The sequence below is a fragment of the Zea mays genome, chromosome 8 (genome assembly GCF_902167145.1).
Source record: "Zea mays cultivar B73 chromosome 8, Zm-B73-REFERENCE-NAM-5.0, whole genome shotgun sequence".
NCBI classification, from domain to species: Eukaryota; Viridiplantae; Streptophyta; class Magnoliopsida; order Poales; family Poaceae; genus Zea; species Zea mays.
In genome coordinates this window covers 53,322,190-53,330,404 of record NC_050103.1, presented here as the reverse complement: position 1 = coordinate 53,330,404, position 8,215 = coordinate 53,322,190, and the positions used below count along the sequence as shown (strand labels likewise).

General features: G+C 38.9%; 1 non-coding gene across 1 annotated transcript; it reads right to left on the bottom strand.

Annotated features, from left to right (window-relative positions):
- Positions 1-1,779: 1,779 nt before the first annotated feature.
- On the bottom strand, positions 1,780-1,918 carry LOC111590036 (small nucleolar RNA F1/F2/snoR5a). The gene has a single exon (XR_004852327.1). It is a non-coding gene; the product is annotated as a small nucleolar RNA F1/F2/snoR5a (small nucleolar RNA).
- Positions 1,919-8,215: the final 6,297 nt, after the last annotated feature.

Sequence of the window (8,215 nt, the reverse complement as noted above, 5' to 3'; positions counted from 1 at the left end):
ACATCTACTTTCACTCTCATAATAACGCTGCTCAGGCGCAGCCATGATTTAATTAGAAACTTGTTGTCAAAGGATGTTTGTTTTTTTAACTAGTCATGCGCACTAGTTAATTTAGTTCATGTCGTATGTTTAACTTCCCTTTGCTAGCCGATTAATAATACTTAGTATGTTTTTTGTCATGATATATGTTTATACACTGTTGCCCCTCATTTATGCAATTTTGCAAACGAGATGCTGCCGAAATTTTATATACGGATGTCAGAAGTGTAGTTCAGTAGCATTCCGGGGTGTTTGTGGATCCCGGGGTGTTACAATTCTCCCAAGCTATAGATGAAGCAGAAGCTAATTATTACAAGAGAAAGGCGGAAAAGTGTGATGCAGGAAAATGTAGCAAGTGCAACGAGGTTGTCGTTGAGGATTCCTTGACGGATGACTCTCATGATGAGTTACTTATAGATTGTGATTCTGATTGAATAAGCTAGTAGTGGGTTATGTAGTATTTTTATATCCAAAATGTTTCAGAACCATAATGTTTCAGATTCATAATGTTTCTATAGCATTTTCATGTCTTTCCAAATCACAAAAAATTTCACAAGAGCTTCCATTGTTTTATTAACAACCACATTTGAAATAATCACATATGATAAGATATCACCACAATTCAGCATATAATACATCACAATAAACATAGAATATCACAAAGTCCACATAATTCACAACACAATCAATATATTGTCCACATCACATAGTCCATAACACAGTCCCCATCACAAACACTACACGACAGTTCACTTACAGCGACCTACGGTTGGTTGCTAAAACGACCTTCAGCGACCTACGGTTGGTCGCTAAAAACTTTTAGCGACCCATAAGGATGGTCGCTGTAAGTGCCGTCGCTAAAGGCTTTAGCGACTGACATCTTTTTAGCGACCGACCGTCCGTTGCTAATATTGTATATTTAGCGACCAACCGTGGGTTGTTGTACTATAGATTTAGCAACCAATCGTGAGCCGTTATACTATACATTTAGCAACCAACAGAAAGTTGCCCCTAGTTATAGTCGTTAATAATGATAATATACCATTAATTAGCATTCAACAACTGTTATATATACAAAAGCATCACAAATCACCAATTTTTATACACATAATCACATAGATATACAAATTTAATTAGTATTGCACAATGATAGATCCACATCACATAAACCATCAACAAGCACCACAACAAAATCATTCACAAAACCTACACATGTTATTATGTTTTGCACATATTTGCAAACACTTTACAAAATCATTCACAAAAGTACCAACGCTTCAAGTGATTCGCAAAAGCCTTCACAAAAGCACTCCAACTTCTTGTATCCTCTTGTTTTAAGGCATAAGCTTGTAGGGGTTGTGATGTTGCCACTTACTTGATGCTAACAAGACATTTCCTTCACCAAAGCCATCTTCAACACTTCGCCCATAAAAAAGATCAATTCTGCATATGAAAGCAATCATGTCAGCAATGCATTCCAAATCATACAGTTTGAAATGTTACAGAATCACCCTTTCATTGACAAGTGTGATCAATCTGAAATTTAAGAATCCAACTGGAATCACAAAACAAATTACACCAATCTAACAAAGAAATAAATAACACAGCAGCTTACAGACAAGATAATATTGGCATAATGGGCAATCAAGTTAATCAAACTGATTTTGCAAAACAGAGCAACCTATAACTAGGAAAACACACACATCACTTTTCAGTCAAGATGCATTAGCACAGTGAGAAACATGTACACGGGCATATAGTAACTCGAAGCTCATAAGTGAGCAACCAGTGTCGCAAGAACCGTTAACCTTTGATTTCTGCCATGTTTCGAGACACACAATCACAAAAAAATGACGGAGACCTAAGCTTTAAGATATGATAATTTTCATTTCAAATTAGACCACTAACATCTTAATTATTTTGCAATGTTCAATCATGATAAACACCCTAATCTATGTTCTCAAGGACATAATTTTATATCTAGTATAACTGCAGTAAGCTGATATAACAAAAAGGTTATATTACTTGCCTCAAGAATATCCTTAAATGTTGCCTCATCTAATGACACAAAGTTGGTGCAAGCAGTTGTGCAATAATCAAAATGCATAGAAAAATTCCTCTTGCATACTTCTTCAAGCAGTTTACAAGATGGGATTGATGAAACTGCCTGTAAGACTGGACATACAGTGTCCTGCAATAAACTTTCAGGGGTCAGTCTACACTGAACAAGCTAAAAGTTCACCCAAATTTTCAGAAGCCATATCCCTTAAATTTGGAAAAAACTAGAAGCTAGTCCCGCCACATGGATCCGCACATGCATCACACCCAATCCATTTACAAATAAAATTGCAGCTGAAGAAAGACACAGTCCATCACAATATATTCATTTTGAACAACAAGCCACCAATTCATGGACAGTGAAGTTTTATTCTTATTGGCAATCCTCACTAATAAATATAGAAAGTAGTCTAGTACTAGTGCCACTTATCAGCCTGAGACAAACTTGGCGATAATTTTTATTTAAGAACAACAAGAAGTCTAGCACACTAGAAAACAAACACTGCAATTCAGTTCATTTCACTCAACAAAACTGAAATTGACGACAAACTGAAATTTATTCTTCACATACATGAATGTTGATCAACGAATCATATGGGCAGTCTTTTGTTTGGGCTAAATCAATTTGTTAAATGTGATGTAGTATATTATTCCTACGAAACATAATTTAAATTTCTTTTGTTTAGCCCAAAATACAATGTTTAGAGAATCCGTTCAGCTCATCAACCAATGATTAGCCAGGTTTATTTATCATTGTCATGGATGCAAAAAATATATGAATATAAAAAGAACTACTACTAGTAGTAGTAGATGTCAATCAGCAAGATGTTTTGAAGACAATTCAGTCACACAGATGGAGGTGACGAACTGGTTAGGAATTCTCACAAGACTTTTGTCAGATACGAGACTTTTATCTTTAGCGAGTGAAACAATTGTTGGAATATTTAAACAAATACAGTGCTATTGCATACCACTTGACGGATTGACGAACGGAGCAGGGAGGTCGTCGCTGCCTCCAAAGAAGGAGGATGCAGTTGATCGATTTCTCCATTACCGGCCATTTGCCTACGGGGGACCCATCCGTCGATGGATTGCGTCGGTCGATTCAGAGTAGTGTTGCGAGCAGAGAGCATCTCACGCTATCAGAAGTCGATGCCGCCTCCGTCTCTGCTTCCTCCGCTCATATGTATCCCACACCGTCTCCTCCGTTCATCTGTATCCCACCGCCTCCACCGCTGTCACTAGAGTGAATGCTATTGCTCTTAGAGGGGATTTGAGGCTTAGAGGGGATTTGAGGGGATTTGATCTTTGAGATGTGTCTTAGAGTGAATGCTATTGCTCTTGTATTGAATGTAAACTTTAGAAAACTTGGATGGCTTGAATGGAGGTGGTTGGGGGTATTTATAGCCTCCAACCACTTCCTAGCTATTGGATGAGTTTGCTGTCGATGGGCACACCGGATAGTCCGGTGGTGCACTGGACAGAGCACTGTTCATAGTCCGGTACATGCCACATCAGCACGCAGTTCGGGCTTGGAGCGGTTGACCGTTGGAACCCTTTGTCCTGTAGCTGCACCGAACAGTTCGGTGCCACACTGGACATGTCCGGTGCGCTCTGACTTCTCTGCTCTGACTTCTGACACGCACTGTTCATCAAGCGCCAAAAATGAAGAATTTTGAAAGGCCACTTTAAGATTCTCCCCTTTGGTAATTAAAGTATATGAGTGAATGGTCCTACCAATTGAGATTTTTATGAGTAAAGGCAAAGGATGAATGATACCAACAGAGTTGGAGTGGAAGCCTTGCCTTTGCCGAATACTCCATTTCCCTTTCAATTTAAGACTAATCATAGAAATACACTTGAAAGCACATTACTCTTAGTCTTGGCACAAGAAGAATAAGAAATATGCATTTGTATCGAATGAAAGAGACATGATCAAAGGTATATAAATGAGCAATGTGTGCAATGTCTCAATCAAAGTTCCGAGAATCAAGTATATTTAGCCCATTCCTAAGCTTGCTAAAAAGTCTTTTTATCTAGGGGCTTGGTAAATATATCGGCTAATTGGTTATGGGTGTTAACATAAGCAATTTTGATATCTCCCTTTTGTTGATGATCTCTCAAAAAGTGATAGCGGATGTCTAAGTGCTTAGTGCGGCTGTGTTCAAAGGGATTATCCTGCATGCGGATTGCACTCTCATTATCACATAGGAGAGGAACTTTGCCCAATTTGTAGCCATAGTTCCTAAGGGTTTGCCTCATCCAAAGTAATTGTGCACAATACTGGCCTGCAACAATATACTCGGCTTTGGCGGTGGAAAGAGCTACTGAGTTTTGTTTCTTTGAAGTCCAAGACACGAGGGATCTCCCTAGAAACTGACAAGTCCCTGATGTGCTCTTCCTGTCAATTTTACATCCAGCATAATCGACATCAGAATACCCAATTAATCAAAGGTAGATCCCTTGGGGGTACCAAAGCCCAAACATAGGAGTGTAAACTAGATTTCTCATGATTCTTTTCATGGCTCTAAGGTGAACTTCCTTAGGATTTGCCTGGAATCTTGCACACATGCATACAGAAAGCATAATATCCGGTCATGAAGCACATAAATAAAGTAAAGATCCTATCATCGACCGGTATACCTTTTGATCTACTATCGAGATGCCCATTTGTTCCCATGGGTGTCTTGATGGGTTTGGCATTCTTCATTCCAAACTTCTTAATTTTGTCTTGAATGTACTTAGTTTGGCTGATGAAGGTGCCCTCTTGAAGTTGCTTGATTTGAAATCCAAGGAAATACTTCAACTCACCCATCATAGACATCTCGAATTTCTGTATCATTATCCTACTAAATTCTTCACAACTATATTTGTTGGTAGACCCAAATATAATATCATCAACATAAATTTGACATATAAACAAGTCTTTTGCAATTGTTTTAGTGAAGAGAGTAGGATCAGCATTTCCAACTTTGAAGCCATTAGTGATAAGAAAGTCTCTCAGGCATTCATACCATGCTCTCGGGGCTTGCTTGAGCCCATAAAGCGCCTTTGAGAGCTTATAAACATGGTTATGATACTCACTATCTTCAAGCCGAGAGGTTGCTCAACATATACCTCTTCCTTGATAGGACCGTTGAGGAAGTGTGGCGGAATCACCCGAATTATTCCAACTTAAGTGCCCAAGTCCCGCCTTAGAGGCAGCAACACACTTAAACCGGAATAACCTGTCAGTCCCTCGGATCTAGTCCGATAAAGCCACTTATCCATTATCGAATACCACTAGCTCACTCGAAGGTGAGGCACAGAGAAATACAATAAAGCATAATACCACAAGTTTAATAAGTATCAATAGTGACTACATTATCGGAGTTTCGGAAATAATAACCATAAATTTTAATGCAGCGGAAATAACTAACGGAGAAGAACCGAGTAACATGGCGAAGCCTGGACACACTACTCCTCCTGGACCCCTCCTGCGGAAGCAATAACCCACTCGACCGTCTGTCCCGGTGGCAGGGACGAAGGCCAAGTCACACCATCAACCAATAAAGGAGTACCTGCAAAAATTGTGCCACAAGCAAGGCTGAGTATACTAATACTCAGCTAGACTTACCCGGTGTGAGGAGTCTACTCCTCTACCTCTAGACATGCAGCTGTTTGGCTGAGGGGTTTGGTTTGCCAAAAGCACTAGCTGAGTCTAAAATCAAGTTTTAGCTTTTCAAGTTTTAGTAGAATCCTTTAGACTAGATGTGTACCTAGCTAATCATACATGGTATCAAACATTTTTACCAATCAACATCTTTTGCCAGTCATCTCATTTCCACTTATTACTCAATGTAGCAGCATGGATCAAGCAGTCTCATTAGCTGCGAGAAGCAGACGATTCGAATCGAGTTTTTAAACCTTGCAAGGTAAACCTAAACACACGACGTGGTGAGGCACTCCGTCCCCACACACATCAACCGTCCCCATCGATTCCCTGGCAACAGATCAGGGCTCACCGCCTTGGCGTACAATGCCTCACTGACCCCGAATGCCGTCGTGCAGTGACCGCACCTGTACCCACCATAACCGGAATGGGAGACCACGTCTCAGGTCGCGTGAGGGGTAAAGTCTGCGGGCAGGTTCACTCAGGTACTAGGCTTACCGATTTACCATATTTCTCGGTATGTGTTTAGTACGTTCAAACGCTGACTCACGGTACCACACCTTAATCCTTATTCCAATTTTTATCCCATGGACAACCAATCCCCATGGATTGTTGTCCACAAACCAGCATCACTATGATAAGAAAGTGGATACAACCAATTTCCTGACCTCGCGCGAGTGCTAGAAAAATCACTCGACTTCTACCGAAATCCCTAATTAATAAAGCAGCTACTCGGCTTAGCATACTAGTATTCATCTCAATGGGATTCCTGAGATCATGCAACTAGGGTTTCAAACAACTCCTACTCTTAAGTGCACATTCAATCCTACAATCATTAAGTGTAGTAAAATAGCATAATAAACAGGTTATGCATAAACCGGGGCTTGCCTTTAATTTAACACTTAGATAGTGTTTGCTAGGGGGTACTCGCTTGGCGAGCAAATCTTGGTTATGTCCATCATTCTTCAGGTCGTCCACCAACTACATCTTGTGGTTGGCACCACATCAGTTGCTCGATCACCATCTCTCGGTCCTATATGAGATGTAAGATGCATATGTATGAATATAATGAAAGTAACACAAGATATACAAGGACACAGCGGCGAACTAAACATTAAATGAGAAGACACCGTAAACAATCATAAGCTAGCATTAGTTATCTACACGTTATCGACGTCCAATATTAACACCTTTAAAAAGACAACAACATTTTATTTATTTACGCAACACAACTATGACATTACAGGTACGCTCATTTTATTTGTTTGGATACGGCTTTTCATTAGTTCCCCTATTGATCGCGCACAAGCATCATCGACAACACAAATTCAATAGAGAACATAAGCGTCAATGTCTAAGGAACTCCTATATCGCACCACTAGATAAAGGAACATATAAAACAAGACACACATGTCATCTCTAGCTTAGCCATGACAAGTCTACATTACTTAAGAGCAAACCAAACATTTTTAGCGAGAAGGGTGAACTAAACAATCAAAAGCGCATTTGCAGATTTTCGGGACAGCAACACAGCAGCTACTTGTTTTAATCATAACTTTTCAAATATTAACCCAAAAATAGCAAATTAGGACTTTCTGAAAATCTTACAAAGGGCTCTACAACTTTTGTATTTTTACTTCGGCATAATTCAACACTTAGCACGGTCAAAAAGTGAAATCACAACAGCTCTGTCCAGATTTGGACAGATTCAGACTTGCAACTTCAAAAATTCACAACTGAAGATTCAGACATCCAAACAAAGTTATTCTAGACTTTCTGGAAATATAATTAAATGTTCTACAAATTATTTATAAACATCACTGGCTAGTTTAGTATGTATCAAGGGTAAAATACACTATGAAGGTTGTGCTGTCCAGAAATAGACAGATTCAGTCTTCACACTTTAAACATCCATAACTTAATCTTCAGACAACCAAAAAGAGTGATCCAAGACTTTTTGGAAAGCTTAGCAAAAGTACTACACAACTTTTATAATCACCAAGAAGTGATTCTATGTTGAACTGAATCAAACAATTCAGTTTTCGAAATCTGTTCTGTCAGTGGACAGAACACAACAACCAGTTTGTAAAATTCATAACTCTTAAACCGTCAGGCCTATGGTTATGAAATTTTAATACAAGCAAGATGAGAAAAGCATATACAACTTCCTTATAACAACCATGAACAGATTGCAATATTAAATTGAGCAAACAATGCAGTTTCTGAAATCTGTACAGAATTTGGACAGATTCAGTTACTGAATTTGTAAAAAGCATAACTCCTAAACTGTCAGACCTATGACTGTCAAATTTTAACACCAGCAAGATAATAAAGTTATCTACCACTTTTCTATAGCACATACCTACAGAAAACACAATTTAGTTCATCAAACATACAGCACAACTAAAACAGTGTGTGCAGTCCAAAACAGTAATCAATACATTTCAGCTTCTATATAATTCAAGA